At 35.6% G+C, this 23,251-nt stretch overlaps 1 long non-coding RNA gene across 1 annotated transcript in view; it reads right to left on the bottom strand.

Moving 5' to 3' along the window:
* Positions 1 to 374: 374 nt before the first annotated feature.
* The window catches only part of LOC102159168 (uncharacterized), a 42,571-nt gene continuing 19,694 nt past the window's right edge, over positions 375 to 23,251 (bottom strand). Inside the window, exons 2-3 of the long non-coding RNA XR_304111.3 lie at positions 7,848 to 7,915; positions 375 to 493 (exon numbers count right to left, since the gene is read on the bottom strand). This is a non-coding gene — a long non-coding RNA (uncharacterized LOC102159168). The remainder of the gene's footprint in view (positions 494 to 7,847; positions 7,916 to 23,251) is intronic.

Raw genomic sequence — 23,251 nt, 5'->3', positions numbered from 1 at the left:
GACATCCAGCTTCACTTCTGTAGTATTTCTGGAGTTACAAAAAAATTGCTAAGGCCAGTCCAGATGCAAATGAAGAGTCATAGACCTCATGCTTTGATTTTAAAGTGCCTGAGCATTTATCATTATAAATATATATATATATTTGTTTTCTTAATGAGCAATGTTAAAAAATATTTAGAACCAACATATACTCTAAGATATTTACTATTATGTCCTTTTTATGATTTTGCTTATGGGAAATAGAATAACTTATTAGTGCAATATATGTTCATGATGGTAATTTTTTTACATAACAATAGATTAATATAGCCTGTTGGGTTTTGTCTTTCTACCATTTACCCTTGAACCAAATTAAAAAAAAAAAAAAAAAAACCTTAGGGTTAAAGACTCAATTTATTAAAGCAAGAGGCCACCTCTGGGGAGGAAAGAATTAAGAAATAGTAAAGGTCTTGTTCTTTCATGCTGTGAACAGTGGTTACTTTAAGTCTTGTCTCTGTAGGAAGAAAAAAACAAACATGACTTCTTAGAGGAAAGAGGAAAGAGGAAAGCGAGGTCTTATATTTATAGTGGGGATAATTAAAAGATCTTTTCTCCATTCTGGTTAGTCTTCCCAGAAATGTCCCTTAAAAGAGGAAAAGAAAACAAATTTTAAAAATTTAAGAACTAATTCATTGAATATCTTTTATGGATTTATTTTATTAGAATTAGTGCCTTTAGATATTTGTCTTGATATTAAACTATTATTAGAAAATTTTATTCAAGCAGTTACTGTTACTTTTATCATAATAACACAAGCATGTGATCTAGCCTTTGTTTTATAAGTCTGTCTTTATAATAATTTCAGCCTCCTTTAAAATTTTAAATCATCCCTTGTCCATATAATTACCACTGTTGTCATTATCATGACAAATTATCATCAAGTTTGCAAAATTAACTTATGTTAAATTATTTATTGGCAGCTTACTCTTTCTAAGGCCGCAGAAAGAGTGCTGGCGTATTGGAAGTTCATATATATTTTCACATCTTGTTGTGTTTCAACAGCCATAATGGATATTAATTAAATTTGTAAAATACTCCATATGTATTACATCTATAATAATGGAAGTTGCCAGTTGATGAGCGTATTGTTGTTTAAGGTAACTGAGAACAATAAGTAGACTTTATTTCCAGCATAGACAAATGATGGTTCCAGTTTTCTGCCTTGCAAAGCCATAATACCTGAAGGGGCTTCTTGAGATAATAAAGCAACTAGGGCAAGATGAAAAGCCAACATTCAAGAGACAGAAAAGAGAAAGTAGGGCACAGCCTTGGTCTTTGACGTCTTTAAAAAGCTAAGCTAATGCTTTCCTACTTTTGAATCCTTTCATATATGGGATAAATGAATTCCTATTTATTAAAGAGATTGTTAGATGGATATTTTGCTACTTGAAACAAAATGTACATAAATGACAGTGTTTAACTGGAGTATTTAGGCATTCATCAAAACAAAACAATTCTATTTGCTTGTGTGGTAAGAAAGACTTTGAGATATTGGGCCTAGTCATGTCATCCGTTTCTGAGATCACTCTACTAGGGTCAACTACACTTCTCCTCAAGTAGAGTATCTTTAAAACAGTGGCAGGGACTCACGAATCTAGGAAAGATCAGAGCCCTATTGGGGTGAAGAAGAAGCATAAGGGCCAGAAGAAGGTAGCAAGACCAATTGCCTTTGGAAATGTCTTTATTTTTAAGAGGCCTGAGTCAGCCCATAATCCTACTCTATACATGGAATAACGCTTATGACAAAGACGTTCATACCGCCTTCAGGTGTAACTTATCTCTCTCTTTTTTTAAAAGCTGCCTTTGCTATTGCTTTTAGCTTAATAACACTCAGCAACCTATAAACGTCTGTGGAACAAATATACAGCATTCCTTCAGTCTTGCATATTTTTCTGTGTTTGGATTGAGCTTTGACAATTGTATCCATTCTTTAACCTACTTATTCTTAGAGCATCTATTGACCACACATTATGTTCTAAGCACTAAATTGGTGCTGGGGATGGAAAGATAAGACATAAATTCTACACTCAGGCCCATAACCAAAGTCCTTTGTCATAGGGTCTATCCATAGTGTCCTATATAAATGCTACATCTGTAAAGAGTTAGCCAGACTTTTCAGAGCAAGTTAGGGAAGGTTCCACAGTAGACAACTGAAGTGGGCTTTAAAGAAGAGTCACGAGGCAGAAAGAGACAGCTGGAGATGCCTGGCAGAGGAAAGTGTGTGAGTCTAGGCACTGAAGTATGACAGCATTTTGCATATAAGGGTGATAAGAGGTCTAATGCGTATAAAATCTGAATGTCTTATAGCCTTAGGAGAGAAACCTTGAACAGTAGGTAGAGTCTGGCAATTTTAAAATGTTAAATATTTTAATTTAATGTTTTCTTACAGTTTTATTGAGATGTAATTGATGAACAGCACTATATAAGTTTCAGGTGTGGAGCATGATAATGACTTAATATATGTCACGAATGATTACCACAGTAAGTTTAGTGAATATCTATCATCTTATATGAGATACAAAAAGAAAAGAAAATGAAAAAAAATTTTCCCTTGCAATGAGACTTTTTAAGATTTATTTTCTTTTTTTTTTTTGTCTTTTTGTCGTTTTTGTTGTTGTTGTTGCTATTTCTTGGGCCGCTTCCGCGGCATATGGAGGTTCCCAGGCTAGGGGTTGAATCGGAGCTGTAGCCACCGGCCTACGCCAGAGCCACAGCAACGCGCAATCCAAACCTCGTCTGCAACCTACACCACAGCTCACGGCAACGCCGGACCGTTAACCCACTGAGCAAGGGCAGGGACTGAACCCGCAACCTCATGGTTCCTAGTCAGATTCGTTAACCACTGTGCTACGACGGGAACTCCAAGATTTATTTTCTTAATGACTTTCATATATGACACACATACATTACAAATATTATTTTAATAATATTGTACACTATATCCCTAACACTTATTCATCTTATAACTGGAAGTTTGTATATTTTGACTTGTTTATTCTAAATTTTATTTTGAATTTGATTGGAGAATTACAGAAGAATCTTAACCAGTGACATAAGATAATACAATTTATATATCAGGGGAAAAAATAACCCAGGCAGAAATTCAGAGGATGGCTTAGAAGGAAATACTCCTACATCCTGTTTAGTCTCTTGTCCAAGGGGAAAAAAACTCTAAAAAACATTTTTTTTGAAAAGGATTACCCAAATTGCTTCTCTTGTTTCACTCCTAAATTTGGCCTTTTGATTACTAAATAAAAGTCCTTACAGATCCAGGCATTCTAGGCAGCAATTTGATAGCTGCTTCTTCCCCTCGAATTGCTCTCCCTGGTACTACATTAATTAAGCAGACAGATTTTCTAAAGGAACCAAGGATTTTTGTCTTTGAGTATTTTAAAGCATTTTTAACAAATTGAAACTGAAAGTAATGGTAATAGCAGTTACTGAATATTCAAAACAGTGGATTTTTTTCATATTTTGATTACATTTAAAGCTTCATTGGGTCCATAATAATCTTGCATTTGCTAAATTATTTGAGAATACTAAGAGCCCTTGTTTTTCGAATTGTTGCACTCCATGTAAATTTCCTCTTCCTCGACCAACCTGTTAAAAAATAGGTACTTTTTTTCCCTTTAGCACCCAACATTGATGAAACTTACTGGATATTGGGGCATGTCGTCCCCGTTCCATTTCTTACAGGTCCTAGTTACAGAAATACTAGCCTATATGCGAAAGAGCACCACTTTCGTTTCTGTCTCATTTTTCCTCATTTCGTCTTCCTTTAATCCTAGAGATTTCTGAGCTTTTGACAATGGAGATAGCATAAAGAGAACAAAAAGATTCCAAAGAGTAGGATAAATTTGCCATAAATGGGCAAATTTTATGAACGAAATCCTAGTGGGGATTCCTTTAGCTGTGTGTCATCTTAGTTTTTATGGGAATTAGCATAACTTAGTGGATTATGTGGAGGTTGAGTGACAGGCATTGTGCCTGTGCTTTAATATCTCTGACAGATCATCATAGCAGAGCTCCATATAATGGAAAGAGCCCGTCACCTGAGAGTCAGAAGGTCTTTGTTCCATCCCATATCTGACACACACTTTCTAAGGAAACTTGAGGAGTTATTTTACCTCCCTATGCCTTAGTATATCATCTATAAAATAGAGTTCACTAGATAATTCAAAGTTCCAGTCCCTTCATGCTCTAAAACCCAATTATTCTTTGAATGCATTTTAAATTTAACATAGCTATAATCATTTGAATTCAAGTTTGCTTTAAAAACTCTAGTAACTTATTATTTAAGCCCAAATCCATTACTGAGCCATCTGAGGTATCAGGAGGCCTCATCTGAAATTTGCAACAGCGTATCTTTTGTTAATTCTAGAAGTAACTCTTTCATGTCTAGCCTTGCTATACCTAGAGTGTGATCCCCACATTTCAGTTCAATGCTATTCTTAGAAACTTCATTAATAGAGAAATAGATAACATAAAAAATAGGAAATATAACATAGAGAAACACCATATGTAGAATAAGCAAGAGTCTTTCATAATCACCTCAGTGTGAGTTGGGTTCTGCCACCCATATACTTCTTAGGATATGGGTGAAAATAACTAGAGCCCTTCATCTAGGAATAAGTGAATTACCATCCCCTGGGTGTTTTACCAGAGCATGGCCTTGTCTTGCACCCTTCCTATAGCTGGGTGACCCAGAACCAAGCTGAAGATACCAGAACCCCCACAATACTTTCCACACATTTGAATTCAGACTGACTTGGTAAAGGGGAGATTTTGTTGCTTTTTCTCTGAAGACTAACACTGCTAAATGAAGTATTACTGAGGAGGATATACAAGAGGTCAAAAGCCATAAGCACATTTAACAGTCTTCACTGAAATAGCTCAGTTTTAGCAGGCAAACATCAATCATGCTAGTAAACAAATAAGAATTAACTTTTGGTTTTTAAATGGATGAGATTTTTCATCCCAAGAATGTATAAATCATTCTAGACTTATTTTCAAGAATAAAGGAAATATTTAGCTATAACTACTATCATTATTTTGCTATAGTTTCTTCTAGACTTTTTCCTCCTATTCACTCATTTTTATTCTGTATGCATACAGGGGCATGGATGTATACATTAAGTACTATTGATATGTACACATTTATATTATGTCCTAATCATTTAATATTATGCTGTAAGTGGTTCACAATGTTTTAAAAATATTTATTATAAACATAGCTTTAAAAGTCTATCACATAGCCTATCATAATATTATTGAATTTAAGGATTTTTTTAATTCAATAAAATGTGACAATTAACAGAGTTTCAAAAAGTTCCTTCTGTTATTTAGATAAAATATATTTTCATATGAAATGTAAAATACAAAAATATTAAAAGACAAAATTATCATAATTTTTTTTAACAGCCACCTCCATAGCATATGGAAGTTCCCAGGCCAGGGATCAAATATGACCAGGAGATGCAACCTAGGCCACAGCTGCAGCAACACCTGATCCTTAACTCACTGCACTGGGCCTGGGATTGAACTGGCACTTCCACAGAGACAAGCTATATCAGTAACCCGCTGTGCTACAGTGGGAACTCCAAAATTACCATAATTTAAAGGTCATTAAAATAATATGGAAATGTACAGTAATTACCATGTGTATTACTTTCCTATGGTTGCCATAAGAAAGTACCACAAACCAGGTAGCAGAAACTATAAAAAATTATCTCAGAGTTCTGGAATCTAAAAATCTGAAATGAAAGTGATGGCAGGGCCATCTATGCACCTCTGACACCTACAGAGAGGAATCTTTTCTTCCTCTTTGTGGCTTCTGGGGTTTGCCGGCAGTCCTTGGTTCTCCTTGCCTTACAGATACATCTCTCTGATTTCTGCCTGTGTTACCTCCCCATGTATTTTTTTCTCCTTTTATTGTCAGGACACCAGTCTTATTGGATTAAAAGCTCACTCTAATATGACCTGATCTTAACTAATTACATGACTAATTACATGACTCTTAACTAATTACATGACTCTATTTCCAAACAGATCATAGTCTGAATTACAGGGGTTAGGACTCCAAGATATCTTTTTGTGGGGTACATTTAACACATAACACATAATAGAGAAAATGCCACTGCTGCTTCTGCATGTCCTCATGCTGTTTCTTCTGTTTTAGAAGCCCTTTGCCTTTTCTTCCTATAGGCATAATTTCTCCTTCTTCAAGGGCTAAATCAAGTACAGCTTCTGCCAATAAAAATGACTGTTGGCCTCATTCATCAAATGCCTAAGAAACGCCAGGATCTTTAGATACAGAGCACTTTATGTGGATTAAAACTTCTGCCTGTGGTGATGTTTTCCTCTGAATTCCCATAGTGATAGTTGTGATTGTAATATATACTTGCATGTATTGTTAGTTATTTCCTAGTATATCAGATAATCTTAGACTATAGACAAGTTAGACAAGTTCTTCATTGCTAGAGATCATTTTTATTTTTTCATGTCTTCCAATGCATATTTGAGCAAAATGTGTGATAATTAAATAAATAAATGAGTGAATGGATGAAAGAAATTTCCCACATATGAATCATTTGCTCTGTAAGATCTCTAAGTTTTTGAGTTCCCAAGGACTGGCTTCTCTAGGAAACCCCTGTCTGCCTTTATTTTCAACTTCTTCCCTCTTTCCTGTTTCCTATCTTCTATTTTGCGGGGGAGTGGGGAGCAGGACCCATGGCATGAGGAAGTTCCCAGACCAGGGATTGAATCTGTTTCACAGCAGTGAGAACACCAAATCCTTAACCTGCTGCACCACAGGAGAGCTCCTTCCTCTCTCTTTCTTATTCATATTCAAACATGTTTGAGAATCTTCCATCTTTAAAATGTTTCACCTGACCCCATATATCTGCCTCCTATATTTCTCTATCACTTTGATTTCTTCACAGTAGGAGTAAAAACTTTTGGAGTCAAATTACTTTAACTCCAATACTTCCCATTTATTCTTTAAAATGAAAATTATTATATAATATTTGAGCTTACAAAAAGGTAATAGCTATAGAAGTTAAGACCTCAAGCTGCATGCCATAATCTGCTTACTTTGATTATTTGTCTTCATTATGTCTTTATTTCCAAATAAATAGGCGTTTCTTGAATTCACTTCTTTGCCTGCCTTCTTTATCATTGTACACAGAAGCAAGCCTGATACAACAAATATTTATTTATTCAATAAATAAATAAAGGTTCCTTCCTAGACTATAAAATAAGTGAGAGAAGGGATCATATGTTTTTTTACACCAAAATATATCCAGTATCTGCCATACTAAAGCAAAGAACTAAATACTTTTACAGAATAAATAAGAATATCTAGCATGCATTATATTATTATTCAGTTCAAAATATTGATGTAAATAGCTGAATACTATAAAAGATGAATTGAGCTATCTTTCCCTCCTAGAAAGAAAAGTATATAACATTCTTGAGGAATATGAATGTCCTTTCTGAATTAAAATAAGATTTTGCAGGTCTTGTAGAGTTAGTCATGGAAACATAGTTGTTTTTTGTTTGTAAGTTTTCAGATTATAAAAATTCTATTCTATAAACTAGGAAAAATTTATCATACAAAAGTCTTAAATTGTGGAACATTTTAGTATCTTTGTATAAGTAAAGGGCTCAAGTATTAACAGAGTTGAAATTTGTCATGCTTTTAAAAACAAGGCAACCTCTACTTTTAGTGAAAATATTTAGACAGGTCCATATTCTAAGGTATTTAAATATTACTACTGATGGTCAGATCTCAGGTGCAATAACCCTACCTGTGTATTCTCCAGGCTCCTTATCTTCGTCTGTGCCCTGAGGTGTTGGTCACAGCTAGGATGCTGTCCTTAAGGGATTCAATCAAGAATGACAAGTCAGAAGAATTAGAAGAGGATTAACACCCTAGAAAAGTCCGAGTCTACCAGTATGGCTGTTTTAAAAAAGTATCTATAGGCTTCTTATTACTTTACAATTTCAGGGACACCTGCCAATTATAATTTAGAAAATCAAAGACTAAATATACCATAACTCTTAATAAGGAACCATGGAAAACAGAAGTCAGCAGGAAATGTAAGTCACAATCTTTCCCAAGAGTTCAATGAAATCTCTCTTTCTGGGCTACTTAATATTATGTACAAACCATAAATCCATAAAAAGTATATTACCTAGTATAAAAGGCAATATCTCTTTGTCAACATATATTTTAATTCATAGTATCAGAGATACATTATATTTTGGGGATGAATTATTATGAGATAAAATATTTCTAATTTTGCATTAGTGTGCCACCCAATGTGGTTTCCTGTAAAACTTGTTCTTTGGAAAAAATATGCCTCTGATAGCTTATATTTTGAGAAAGGAAGGAAAAGGGGGAAAGGACATGGATCATTATATTAAAATTTTGCATATCAATGTTCTTGTTATTATTGTGAAAAATTTATGTTTCCTGACAATATTCCTCTGTTAATATCATCAACGTTTTCCCCTTCTCAAACCCTCTAACCATATGCAGCCACTAATGTGTCTTGGCTATGCATTCAGCTCATTCCACCACCTGCAGAACTCACCACATTTCTAGTCTAGGATATTTGATTTCCAGTTGTCTTGATTTAAAGTGAGGTGATAGAAGGTCATGCAAAGAACACAGGATCAGGAAGCAGACAAATCTGCCTTATATCCTGGTTCTACATGACCTTGGGCAAATGAAGAAAACTCTCTAGGCTAGCATTATTCATATCCACAGTCTTTGTATTTGCTATTCTTCTACCTCTAACCTCTTTTCTTAGATCTTTACATCATTCAGTATTTTCTTAAGAGTTCCCTCTGTGAGAGACCTTTCCAGTAACTTGTATATTCTGTGCAAATCCTCATATCCTATCCAACACCATCACCAGTAACTCTCTATCCCATTATTGTATTTCTCACTATTTGAAATTGCATTATTTATTTGTTGAATGATTCACTGCTCATCTTCCATCTTTCCTCTGCTATTATGTAAATCAGTGGTTCTCAGCTCAGAGCAATTTGGGAACATTTGGCACTGTGTGAAGACATGCTTTGGTTGTCCCAACTTGCATGGGTGCTACTGCCATCTAATGAGTACAGGTCAAGGAAGATGTTCAACATTCTGGAAATACATAAGATAGCTCCCACGACAAAGAACTAGGGGGCCCAAAATGTCAATGGTACCAAGGTTGAGAAACCCTTACATAAATTCATGAAAACAAGAACTGTTTAAGTACCTGTCAAATTGCCAAGGGCTAGAACATTGCCTGACATAAAATAGCCTCTTGAAATTATCTATTGGATGAACTTAATCAGAGGGTTATTCTTGAGAGGATTCAGCAGGACAGGTACATAAACCTCCTATCAGGGCTGTTTAAAAGTGAGTTTGCTCCCTCAACTGTATTCTCATCTTGCATTCTTCGTGAAGATCTCTTTGTTACAATTGGAGTATAGATGATTTACAAAGTTGTGTTAGTTTCAGGTATACAGAAAAGCGATTCATTCAGTTATACATGCATATAAATATATATACATATATACACATATATACACACATATAAATTCTTTTCAGATTTTTTTCCACTATTGGTTATTACAAGGCACTGAATATGGTTCCTCTGCCATGCAGTAGGTCCATGTTGTTTATCTATTCTGTATATAGTATGGTGTGTCTGTTAATCCCAAATTTCTAATTTAGCCCCCTCCCCCTTCCCATTTGGTAACTAATTGTAAGTTTATTTTCTATATCTATACTTCTATTTCTGTTTTGTAAATAAGTTCATTTGTGTCTTTTTTTAGTTTCCACATATAAGTGATATTGTCTTTCTCAGTCTGACTTACTTCACTTAGTGTGATAACCTCTAGATCCAACCACATTGCTGCAGATGGGAGACCTATACATGGGCTAAAAATTGTACCCACCCTGGGTTCCTCACCCACTACATTCTGGAAACTCCAATAATGTTTGGAACTCTGGCAACTTTATTCTCATATAGATATCCTGATACAAGGACCTACTTTGTAAACTCTTATGTTTGTATGACTTTTGTTTGTACAGCTGATAGTAGCAAATATATCACTGTATCAAGCAGTGTGTAAATCACAAATAATATGAACCACCCTTGATAGTTAAAGACTTCTACTCACCATTCTATGCTCTCAACATTCTTGTTATAATTTTTCCCAAGGGAAATAGAAAAAAATATGCCATGGCATAGAAATTTATCTATTTCAGATTCAGAACATAATGTTTGTGTTTATGGATCCTATTTCTGCAATCTATCCTCCTTCAATAAATAATCAGTTGTCAATTTGTTTAATCAAATTAGGTGTTTATCTTCCATGACATTTGTATTGGCCAAGTAGATTAATACTAGATGTGGCTTTGGCATAATAAATCAGCAAATTATTTCAATTTAAACTAGCATCTGCTTCCACAAGAAATTTCCTTGGAAAAATATAATACACCAGCAACTCATTCTAGAATATCTAATATAAAAGTTTAGATACTAAATGTAAACAAAGTTAAAATACAAACATCTCTATCCCCTTATGTTATAATTAACTAGCTCATCCTATAAGAACAAACTATAGGTACATTATCTTTAGCAGGTAAGAAAATGTGATATTTTTGTAAAATACAACTGATTTAGAATTCTGTGTTATGTAGCATATAGTGCATGTTTTGCCTCTTTGTTCCTAAAGTCTTCTCAGTAAATAAAACACATAATGTAATATTTTAAGTATGAATGTTCTTATATTTGGTATATTTGTTATTTTGTATATAAGGTTTATAAATGTAGTATTACATTTACTCATCTCCTTTAAGCAAGTGATTTAACAACAGTGCTTCATGGTAGAATATTTACTCATGGTATTTCCATAAAATCATGGTTCTGGGTAATTTCAATTACTGTATTAGAACTAAAATAGAAAGCTGCTATATACTTTAAATATCTTTTCTCACTAAACCATCAGCTGATGTTCGTCATTTCAACATCATTTTTGATTGACCATCAGGATCACTGGCTCATTCATTTTTTTTTCTTCAGCTATTTTTTGCCAATAGACTAGATTTTAGAATTAGCCAGAATCCCTTGGGAGTTAATGAATATCTGAAGGATTTAGGCATCGCTGTTTGTTTTGATTTGAAAATAAAATAAAAGCTAAGTGTGGCTTTCCTACATGTCTTAAAAATTACTCTATACAGATGGCCAACAAACACATGAAAAAATGCTCAACATCACTGATTATAAGAGAAATGCAAATCAAAACTACCATGAGATATCACCTCACACCAGTCAGAATGGCCATCATTAATAAATCCACAAATAACAAGTGCTGGAGGGGCTGTGGAGAAAAGGGAACCCTCCTGCACTGTTGGTGGGAATGGAAACTGGTACAGCCACTATGGAGAACAGTTTGGAGATACCTTAGAAGTCTATACATAGAACTTCCACATGACCCCGCAATCCCACTCTTGGGTATCGATCCGGACAAAACTCTACTTAAAAGAGACACGTGCACCCGCATGTTCATTGCAGCACTATTCACAATAGCCAGGACATGGAAACAACCCAAATGTCCATCGACAGATGATTGGATTCGGAAGAGGTGGTATATATACACAATGGAATACTACTCAGCCATAAAAAAGAATGACATAATGCCATTTGCAGCAACATGGATGGAACTACAGAATCTCATACTGAGTGAAATGAGCCAGAAAGACAAAGACAAATACCATATGATATCACTTATAACTGGAATCTAATATCCAGCACAAATGAACATCTCCTCAGAAAAGAAAATCATGGACTTGGAGAAAAGACTTGTGGCTGCCTGATGGGAGGGGAAGGGACTGGGAGGGATCGGGAGCTTGGGCTTATCAGACACAACTTAGAATAGATTTACAAGGAGATCCTGCTGAATAGCATTGAGAACTTTGTCTAGATACTCATGTTGCAACAGAAGAAAGGGTAAGGGAAAAAATGTAATTGTAATGTATACATGTAAGGATAACCTGACGCCCTTGCTGTACAGTGGGAAAATAAAAAAAATATAAAAAAAAATTACAGGTAAGTTTAAGAGAGGTGTTTCAAAAATTCACAGCAATATTTTAGTTTATGTGGTTTCCTGAAGTGACTACTTATGAATGCAAATAGTATTTAGAAAAACAAGTTTTGGTACTTTTGCTTGAAAAAGAATCTCACTTAATAAATATCTGTTAAATAACTATTATAAACAACAACAACAACAAAAATTGGGGGCCGCATCCAAAACATAGGGAAGTTCCCAGGCCAGGGATTAAATCCAAGCCGCCAGCCTACGCCACAGCCACAGCAACACCAGATCCGAGCCACATCTGTGACCTACACCACAGCGCAGAAGCTCATGGCAATGCTGGATCCTTAACCAACTGAGCAAGGCCAGGGATTGAACCCGCAACCTCACGGTTCCTAGTTGGATTTGTTTCCACTGCACCACGATGGGAACTCCATAAACAAAATTTTTAAAAGCTATGGTAGACAGGTGGGGTTCAAAAAAAATAAAAAGGCTTCAAAGGATCTTACTAGAGAATAGGCAGAAATATTTGCAAATGATAATGAAAGAGTAAATAATAGAAAGCATAGGGTCTTTGGACTAAATATGACATGCATAGCTTCTTTTAATCAATAGTGGTAGATAGCAGGAAATGATACCTAGATTTCCTATTTCGTAAAGATTTTGCTTCATAAAGATTAATCTTAATTGATATGAAATATTTAATCCTAGACATATGATTTTACTGGAGAAATATAAATATAGTTAAAAACTGTGTCACAAATGGTATAAGCTACAAATATTATTGGTTTATTTTTGGTGATAAAATTTGGGATTCTTAGTATTACCAATGAGAATAGGTATCCCTATGAACAATCTCATCTATTAAATATATCAACCACAGAGCATACTATGCCTTTTCATTATTTGTGTCAAAAAAGTATACTGCCACCATGGGGAGCTTGGCTTATGCAGAAAATAAATTGTAAAATTGCCACACGGTTTACTCAAAATTAACATTTTTATCTCTGGGCATGACACCGGTAAGATTTTATTAAGATAATTTTTAATTAAACAAAGATCACTGTGAGGAATTCTAAAAGAAAATCAACGTAATTTCACGGGATGCAAAGGGAACAGACAGATTGTGGGTGGGGTATGTTAGAAGCCCAAGGACACTGGTGACCAGAAAGAAGAGGATGGATTGGAGAGCAATGTGAAGATAAAGCTGTTTGAACATATTTGAAATATAGCAACCTGACAACATAGGTGTCTTTATTTTATAAGACACATCAAGAAAATCTTCTTAGAAAGCATTGGCAAATCTTTGGTACTATGTGGTCACCACACCCTCATGCCACATCCCAACGGAGATGAGCTAATGAGCCTTGGGCCCACGAGATTACAAGGCAAATTGAGCGATAGCTGCTTAACTCAGTAGAAAAGAGCACTTTTATTACAAGATATCACCAGGCTTTTATGGTGAGCTTTATGAGATCTCACATGGTGATTTACAATTACTCTGTGTCACCAATGTGGCACTACTGTTGCATTGTTTTGGCTATTAAAGTAACTGCCTCCTGAGCCAATTTGCAAACGGAGACAATTCACAAAGCGGCAGTGCTTTGTACTGTAAAAAGAGATGCTAGAGATAATTGGGCAAGGTGGTATCATGTCACTTGTGTGCAGTTCATTAATTAACTGCTTGAAACTGCTATAAAATAATAGCCATGTCATCAGGTTGAAAGTACAAGGGTGCAAAGGAAATAAAACTTCATAAGTAAGAAGACAGAAGTAGCTGTTATGAAGAACACTCAAAGGTTTTCTTCCCTTTTAGTACCTGGTCTTATTTCCCTGTAGTTACAAACCTGCATTTCAACTTCTCTTATTATTACTTGTTAGTGTTTATTGGGTGCTAGATGATGCACACAATTTATGTTCCCTTCCGAATGGCGGGTGCTGATGGATCGCCCACTAAAAGAGCTCAGGGATCATTGCCACAGACAAAGCAATATCCAGTGATTTTCCTCCCACAATTCAGAAACAAGTTCGGTATTAAAAACATTCCCGAACGTGTCACTAATGGGATTTCTAATTTCAGCAACCACCAGACCTTGAGCCAATACAGTCATGAGTCAGGAAATAAACGCATTTGGAGGAACTACTTTGCCAATAGTTAAGGGTCTTTGCAGGGGTAGCATGTCATTTGTTAAGTTATATTAGTAGGCATACTGCTTTTCTTTCATAACCAGACTGATTAATTGGCGGCTGACTCAAAAGAAAGCAACAGAGCTGTAATTCAAATATGGTCCGTGAAAAGTATTAAAATAGTAACTCTATATACCACACCAATAACTATTTTTATCTGCCTTCCAGTTACCAGCTCCACCACGACCTTAAACCTGAAGCTGTGAGATCTACTTAACAATTGGAAAAGGAGGCTTGGGGAGCCTGGCTGAAGATGCCTCTGGCTAAAAGAATATGCAATGCCATTACACACTACACATTGCCTAGAAAAACATAGGACTGAGTGCTTAAAGATATTAAGTTTATTTCTCTATCACGACTCCCTCTCTACGGCAATAATGAAAAAATTGGGTCACCTCACAATGGTAATTTTCTCAGAATTATAGTACACTTGAGTCAATTTGATCTCCTTTTTGCTGAACATTGAGCTAAGGAGGGCAGTGATAAAAGAAGCAACCCATCATCCTTATCACAGAGTGTAAGGAGAAGGGTGCCTACAGAATGGCCTCCAAGGTCTGTCAGTGATTGTTCAAGGGCTTAGGCTGATGAAATATTTCCTGTCAGGGCTTATTCCACACCTGACATTTCTCATATTTGATCTGTTAATGGTTATTGCCCACTATGCTAGTTTAAAGGTCAGATTCATAAAAAGGTTCTATCTCTACCAATTGAGCCCTTCTTTAGGAATCGTGTCCAAATATGTGTTGTAAGCCACGGTGACAAGCGCCTGATGCTTTTCAGGAGTACACAGGTGTGATGGTTCATCCCAAAAGGATAATTTGTTTTCCTGTTCTTTGAGGAAGAACATAGTAACATCCTTTCTAGAAGTGATAAGAGTAAGAAAAAAGGATAAAACTGAATGATTTTTTCCCATACATTTCCACACCTGCTTAGTAGATATGATAAGAAATGCTGCAAATTGTAATAGCAGGGAATTACAATAACTTTGTCAGAAATTGGGTAGATATTTACCACAGTATATTAATCTGAAATCCTGTGTTTGCTAATAAAAAAATACCTAAGGCAAACTACAGTGGCAAGACTTCGTTGGTCCCAGAATGCAGAACAGGTAGAACAACCACATTACAGAAAGGACATGGATCTGGATTCAACTGAGTTGAGGAACTGAATGTCACCAGGATACTCTCTTATCAGAATCCCTATGAGTCTGCCTTATGTTTTTCTTACCACAAACCAACTTCTTCCAAGTAGTATTATTTTCATCACTGGAAAAGAAATAATTCTCATTTCTGGCTTTTAAAAACGACAAAGATTCAGACTGGTCCAAATTGGTCATCTCTTAACCAAGGAGCTAGGGGATGAAGAAGATCTATGAATATGGTTGATCCCCTTGAACCAAATGGTTAGATGGGAAGGGTAAAGGTGCCAGAAGTTCCCACAAGGAGTTGGGGTTGGAGGAGAAAATGATGGAAGAGTCTGTTTCCAAAAGAAGTGAAAAAGGAAGTAATAACAAGCCCGACTAATATCCATGAGGATGTGGGCTCAATCCCTGGCCTTGCTCAGTGGTTAAGGATCCAGTGTTGCTGTGAGCTGTGGTGTAGGTTGCAGACACTGCTCGGATCCTGGATTGCTGAGGCTGTGATGTGGGCAGGCAGCTGTAGCTCAAATTAGACCCCCAGCCAGGGAACTTGAGCTTCTGGTCAAATAATTGTGCTAAAAATGTCACTAGAAATATTACTTGAAAGTCAAAATACTATTCTAAAACTTGAGTATACTGCATATTATCTTTTGAAATCTACATATTCAATAACAGAACAATTAAATTTGGAAGGTATTACCAAACTAAAAATATATATATGTTGGTTGCTATTTTTTTATACAGTATATGTTTTTTATATATAGACATATACATACACATGTAATATTTATTTTTATATTTGTCTTTAAATAAATATTACATATAAAATATATATATAGGTAAAATGTGTGTAAGTTTATATGTACATATATTTATACACACACATATATATATACCATCAAAAATGTCCTTGACCGCATGTTCATTGCAGCACTATTCACAATAGCCAGGACATGGAAACAACCCAAATGTCCATCGACAGATGATTGGATTCGGAAGAGGTGGTATATATACACAATGGAATACTACTCAGCCATAAAAAAGAATGACATAATGCCATTTGCAGCAACATGGATGGAACTAGAGAATCTCATACTGAGTGAAATGAGCCAGAAAGACAAAGACAAATACCATATGATATCACTTATAACTGGAATCTAATATCCAGCACAAATGAACATCTCCTCAGAAAAGAAAATCATGGACTTGGAGAAGAGACTTGTGGCTGCCTGATGGGTGGGGGAGGGAGTGGGAGGGATCGGGAGTTTGGGCTTATCAGACACAACTTAGAATAGATTTACAAGGAGATCCTGCTGAATAGCATTGAGAACTTTGTCTAGATACTCATGTTGCAACAGAAGAAAGGGTAAGGGAAAAAATGTAATTGTAATGTATACATGTAAGGATAACCTGACCCCCTTGCTGTACAGTGGGAAAATAAAAAAAAATTATTTAAAATAAAAAAATTTAAAAAAAAGGTCCTTGACCTTGTGGAGCTTATATTCTAGAAGAGATAGACAATAAACAAATAATTAATTAAAATTAAGTATGATCTCAGCAGTATGGGGAACAGGGTAAGAGGGTGAGGGCAGGAAGGGATGAGGGAATAGTTACTGTTTTATGTGGAGTGATCAGGAATTTTCTTCTAAAGGTGACTTTGATTTGTTGTGATTATTTCTCTGCTTTAAATCTTCTGTGCCCACTCTCTTACTTTCTTGAAGTCTTACTAATATATTTCCTTCTCAAGATAGCTGTGCCAGAGAACCTCCATTAAGAGTGCATCCCCTCCCCCACCCACATCTCCACACTCTTAATCCTATATAAGGATCCATTTTTCCCATAGCATTTTAGCACTTATAATAGTAACTGATAATAGTTACTTATAATAGTAAACAATTTTTGTGTTATGACCTATCTCTATCCACTAAAAAATAAATTCCATGAGGATAAGGATGGTCACATGTGTGGCTCGCTGACATACCTTTATAATCTAGAGCTGTGTATAGCACATAGTAGATGCTCAATAAATATTTCTTAAATAGATAAGACAGACATGATAAACCAGACATTATTTGAATGATTATTTAGTCTGATTCCTTTTTGGACTAAGTAAAAATCAAATTTATATGTAATCTCCCTTAGCTAGTAAAATCTATAATGATTATTTCCACACAGTAAATGTTGACCTACTTGTAAAAATATCATATTTTTAATTGAAAATTAGTATCTAAATATACTATTTACATATCTGTTGTCAATCCATAGGTCTAATTTACTATGACTTTGCTTTCAGTTTTAATTAGTCAATATATAACTATAACAAAATCCCCTAAATTTCATTAATGTAAGACAAACAAAGATTTTGTTTTTGAGCTGCTACTTGTCCACTTAGTGAACAGGTTGGAGGGCTGAGAGGGGCATCTGCTCCACACAGTCATTCAGGGCTCTATTCTTGTCTATCTAGAAAATCAGCCATTTATTAAGTCCTAAAGACAAGGAGAGAAAAGTATAAGGAACTTGTAAGAGATTTCAAAAACAAGAACTGGAAGTGGCCAAAAGTAGTCATTTGGCCACACCTGCAGGAAATTTAACTGAGCAAAGTGCCAAGGAAGAGAAGCAGATACAGACATGGGTGAGCAAATCTTCCTCAAACATACAACTCTTCTTTCCTATAGGAAGAACAGAGACAGGGCCTTCACACTGGTGCTGCAGGCATGTAACACAGAGAATCTCTGATTTTCATCACGGTCTGAGATGGTAAAATCAAAAAGAAAACTAAGAAGGCTCCCTATCATTTTAATTTTATCATTTTATTCAGCCTTATTTTTTTTCTTCTTAGGGCCGCACATGCAGCATATGGAAATTCCTCAGCTGGGGTCGAATCAGAGACACAGATGCTGGCCTACATCACAGCCACAGAAACTCCAGATCCGAGCTGCATCTGTGATCTAGACCACAGCTTGGTAATACTGGGTCCTTAACCCACTGAGCAAGACCAGGGATCCAACCCACATTCTCACAGAGACGATGTTGGGTTCTTAATCTGCTGATTCACAACGGAAACTCCAGCCTTATGTTTTAATGTAAGTCACCAGAATATTAAACATATTTATCCATATGCACATTTAAAATAGGATATAAGTATAAATTATTTTTATACATCCACCGATATTTTTACCTGAACATTTACCCATGAATGCAGACAATTAAAGATTCATTATACATCAAAAAGCACTTAAAAGCACAGAAAAAATTTGAGACATGAATTTTAAAAGCTAATCCCAAATTAGTTATCATTGGGCTAACAAAGGGAAACCATAAAACCACATCTACTTCATTTTGTGTATTTTCTACTACTAATAATGAATTGTACAAAATGATTGAATTAACTAAGTTTGTTCATTTAAAGTCAGCCTTTTCTGGGCTTAATGCAAATATAGCAGTATATCAGGAATTTAGTTAAAGGACTTTTTAAACTGAAACCTGATTTCTGGACTTCAGTATCTTGCAGCCCATTTGAGTTGATAAATCCATGGTATTTTTAAGTTTTTAATGGAAAGAACATGAGTTTTGGAGCCAGATCCAGTGTTGAGTACCAGGCTCTGACACTCACTAATTATGTGAGTTTTGGCAAATCACTTAACTCTCTAAAACTTAGTTTCCTTGACTGTAAAACAGAGAACAGAAATTCTTACTCTTGCAGGGCTGTTTGAATTAGTTATGAGAGCGACTAGTTCAATTTTGCCCTCTATTAGGCCCTGAATACACTACAGCTATTATTATTATTAGTACTTCTTAAGGTAATAAATCTTAAGGGCCAAAATAAGTTATACATAATAACTGCATTGAGGGTTAAGAGATATGGGAAATAAAATGTAAGCTGAAACAATGGGAAGGAAGTTCAGGTGGGGCTTAAGCTGAATTTTAAATTATTGGTAGTCTTTGGGAAAAAATAGGGCAGTAAGAACTCAGTAGATTTTAAATCGGGAAATAAATATGAGCTGTTCAGAGAATAAGTGGAGCAAGTTGATTAAAGAAATATATACTGAAATATTTGGGGAATATGTACTTGTAGTTTACTGTCTTGCCTTTAAATTCTCTTAGAGATGGGCACCAGGATTGTCTGGGTCTGAATTTACAAAAAGTTCAGTTTACTAAAGTATTTAATAAGTCAAAAAGAGAGTGCCAAGCCATTTATAGATAACTGCTATAAGAACATCTGAATAATAGTTTAATTTTCCCATTGTTATTTCTATTAGCTTTTGTAATTTGAACAGTATTTAAAATTATATACCTAAGCAGGGATGTTATCAAATTTATGACACCAAATGTAGATGAAATTTTAGATGTGTTTCTTTCTTTCTTTCTTTCCTGTCTGTCTTTTCTTCGTCTTTTTAGGGCCACACCTGCAGCATATGGGAGGTCCCAGGCTAGGGGTCAAATTGAAGCTGCAGCTGCCGACCTATACCACAGCCACAGCAATGCCAGATCCAAACCATGTCTGCAACCTACACCGCAGCTCATGACAACACCAAATCCTTAACCCACTGAGCGAGGTCAGGGATCAAACCTGCATCCTCATGGATACTAGTTAGGTTCGTTACTGCTGAGCCACAATGGGAACTCCTGAATTCTTTCATTTTTTTATAGTGGGCAGAGATGATTGATTGCAGTGGTGTGAATTGTTATGCTTCTGATTCTTTGATCTTAAATCAGAAAGAAGACAAATATGAAAATGGACAGTCTAAATATGGTATAACTTTCCCTTCCATAAAATGCCTTCTGATAACTTAACTTTAAAGAAATGAGAAGTACATATAAATAATACTGTGTTTTCTATAAAATCTTACTTCAAAAAATATCTTGCTTAAAATACATAAAATAAAAATAAGATCTATAAATGTGTCCTCTTGCTCAAGTATAGCCATATAGCCGTGGGTAGAAAAACAAACTAGAGTGTGGCTTAGTTTAAAAAAAAAAAAAAAAAAAAAAAAAGGGAGTTCCCGTCGTGGTGCAGTGGTTAACGAATCCGACTAGGAACCATGAGGTTGCGGGTTCGATCCCTGGCCTTGCTCAGTGGATTAACGATCCGGCATTACCATGAGCTGTGGTGTAGGTCGCAGACTCGGCTTGGATCCCGAGTTGCTGTGGCTGCTGTGTGGGCTGGCAGCTACAGCTCCGATTTGACCCCTAGCCTGGGAACTTCCACTTGCTGCGGGAGCGGCCCAAGAAATGGCAAAAAAGCCAAAAAAAAAAAAGAACACATTTTTAGCATTTATAGCACTGAGTATGAAACAGTGTATCAGATCCAGATAATATGCACTTTCAACTCGTCCATTTGCTATTTCCTCTGGGATACCCCAGTGCCAATCAGAGCCTGTACCTGAGACCACTGGGCTGTTGTGTACCCTTGGTTAACACACACACACACACAGAAGGAATTTAAGGTCTTATTTTCTAGGACATGTGAAATAATTTTAACAATTCCAAAGTATTCAAAGTTTGATGACTAAACGAACAAGCCAGGCTGACATACCATTTTGCAGGGTTTTTTTCAATTTTTTACTTCACTACCGGACCTCATCATTATGTCTGGTATTTCCTGGGAGCCAAAATTTCAGTCCCTGCTTGATAATTCATGAATGTTTGAGAGAGCCATTTATAGACCAATGATTGCCACTATGTAAACATCATACATATATCTGTATATATGTGTGTGTATATATATATATATGTTACATATAATTGATTAATATGAAATATTTTTATTTACAAACATATTTCATACAGGAATTAGTGGACCAAAAGCAGTGAACACTGAATTTACCCTAAACCTATTTTCTATTAGTACATTTATATTTACTAATAGAAATAAGTCTAAAAATGTACATAAAAATGTGTCTATATAGCAATGCTAATACAGTACTGGCTGTTTCCCCCTTTCCTATGAAGATGCTTAATTCTACCGCATACTAAAACCCTGCCCTCTGTTTCATTTCCATGCCCTCCTCCCTCACACATACATCCAATCTTTTGCCAGTGAACAACTAAATCACCCCACACCACCCCCACTTGCATTGCTTTAGCTCAGATTTCTTACTCCTGCTTGAATTTTTGCAATAACCTATCAATTATGCTCTTTAGCTTTAACTCCAATGCATCTTCCATACTACTTTCTCAACTTCAAACTCTTCATGGTCCTCATTAATTGTTTTTTAATGGCAATCCTTTCACTATCTTTATTTGTTAATTTTTGTATTAAAGTATAGTTGATTTACAATGTTGTGATAATTCCTGCTGTACAGCAAAGTGACTCATTCTTATGTATATGTACATTCTTTTTGTATTTTCCATCATGCTCTATCCCAGATGATTGGACTCATCCCCCTGTGCTATATATTAGGACTTTTTGTTTATCTCTAAATGTAATAATTTATATCTACTAACCTGAAACTCCCACTACATCTCACTCATCTCCCTGCCTTCGGCAGCCATAAATCTGTTCTCTATGTCTGTGAGTCTGCTTCTGTTTTGTAGATGGGTTCATCTGTGCCGTATTTTAGATTCCACATGTAAACGATATATGGTATTTGTCTTTCTCTTTCTGAATTTCTTCACTTAGTATGATAATCCCTAGTTGCATTCATGTTACTGTTAACAGCATTATTTTGTTGTTTTTATGGCTGAGTAATATTCCATTGTATATATGTACCACATCTTATTAATCCATTCATCTGTCAATGGATATTTATGTTGTTTCCATGTCTTGGTTATCATGAATAGTACCGCTATGAACATAGGAGTGGATGAATCTTTTTGAATTATAGTTTTGTCCAGATGAAGATCTAGCAATTCCACTCCTTTACTATCTTTTATATAAAATTCGCATCACTTGCCACAATATTCAAGGACCATCATAAGCCTTTTACTGGCCCAACAAATATTATTACGTGTTTTTAATAAGCAAGAGACTTTGCTAAATTCTGTGATTATAAAGATGAAAAGACAGTTATTACCTTTTTAAAGTACACAGTTCAATGGGGTGATAGGAATATAAATAATCAAATCAATTGAGATAATTTTTTAAACTTTAGCATCAATGAAGAGAAAACAGTATTGAATTCCTCTCTAAGTCTCAACAAAAGCGTTTTTCTCCTTCAAAGTGATCACTACATATTCATGCATTTGTTCCATAAATATTTTTTGAGTCCTTACTATATGCCAAGTATTGAGTGAAGGAGTGGAAAATATATCAATAAATTTTTGGTGAGTAAAATATATGTTAACTTCTAATACTTTCACACGTCCTTGATGAATCCTACAGAAAGTTTACAGAAGGCTGTGGTGGACCGCATGATATGTCACACAGATTCCCCTTCAATACAGATGGATGAATTTCTGCAGCTCCACGTAGTGCTATGAGCAGATGGCCCTCAACTGTAGAACTTCTTGGTGTTGCCTTTTCTAAGGAGTGTTGCCTCATCAAAGACGACTCCCTCTTTCCTAGACAGCCCGTATCCAGCGACTAACCACTGTGAGGAATAAAGGCTCAGCACCCTCCACCCTCCACCAACAACCTTGAATTGAGAGCTCAGCCTGGGGTCAGCTGAGGCCTTTGCTGAGATTACACTGCAGCCCAGCTGCCTCACTGCCCAAGCCTGCTTCCTTCCCTTTCCTCCTGTAGGTAGGGGCCCCAAGAACACATCCTAACAAATTTCCTGCACACCAATATTTAACTCAGCGAAATCTACCTGTGATATAGGCACAATATTTTTTTCTTAATTACCA

Source organism: Sus scrofa, chromosome 6, assembly GCF_054392235.1.
Source record: "Sus scrofa isolate SSC_HxYL_T2T_F1_AM1 chromosome 6, Sscrofa_HxYL_maternal_Yorkshire_Landrace_v2.0, whole genome shotgun sequence".
NCBI classification, from domain to species: Eukaryota; Metazoa; Chordata; class Mammalia; order Artiodactyla; family Suidae; genus Sus; species Sus scrofa.
This window is presented reverse-complemented; position numbering and strand designations above follow the sequence as displayed.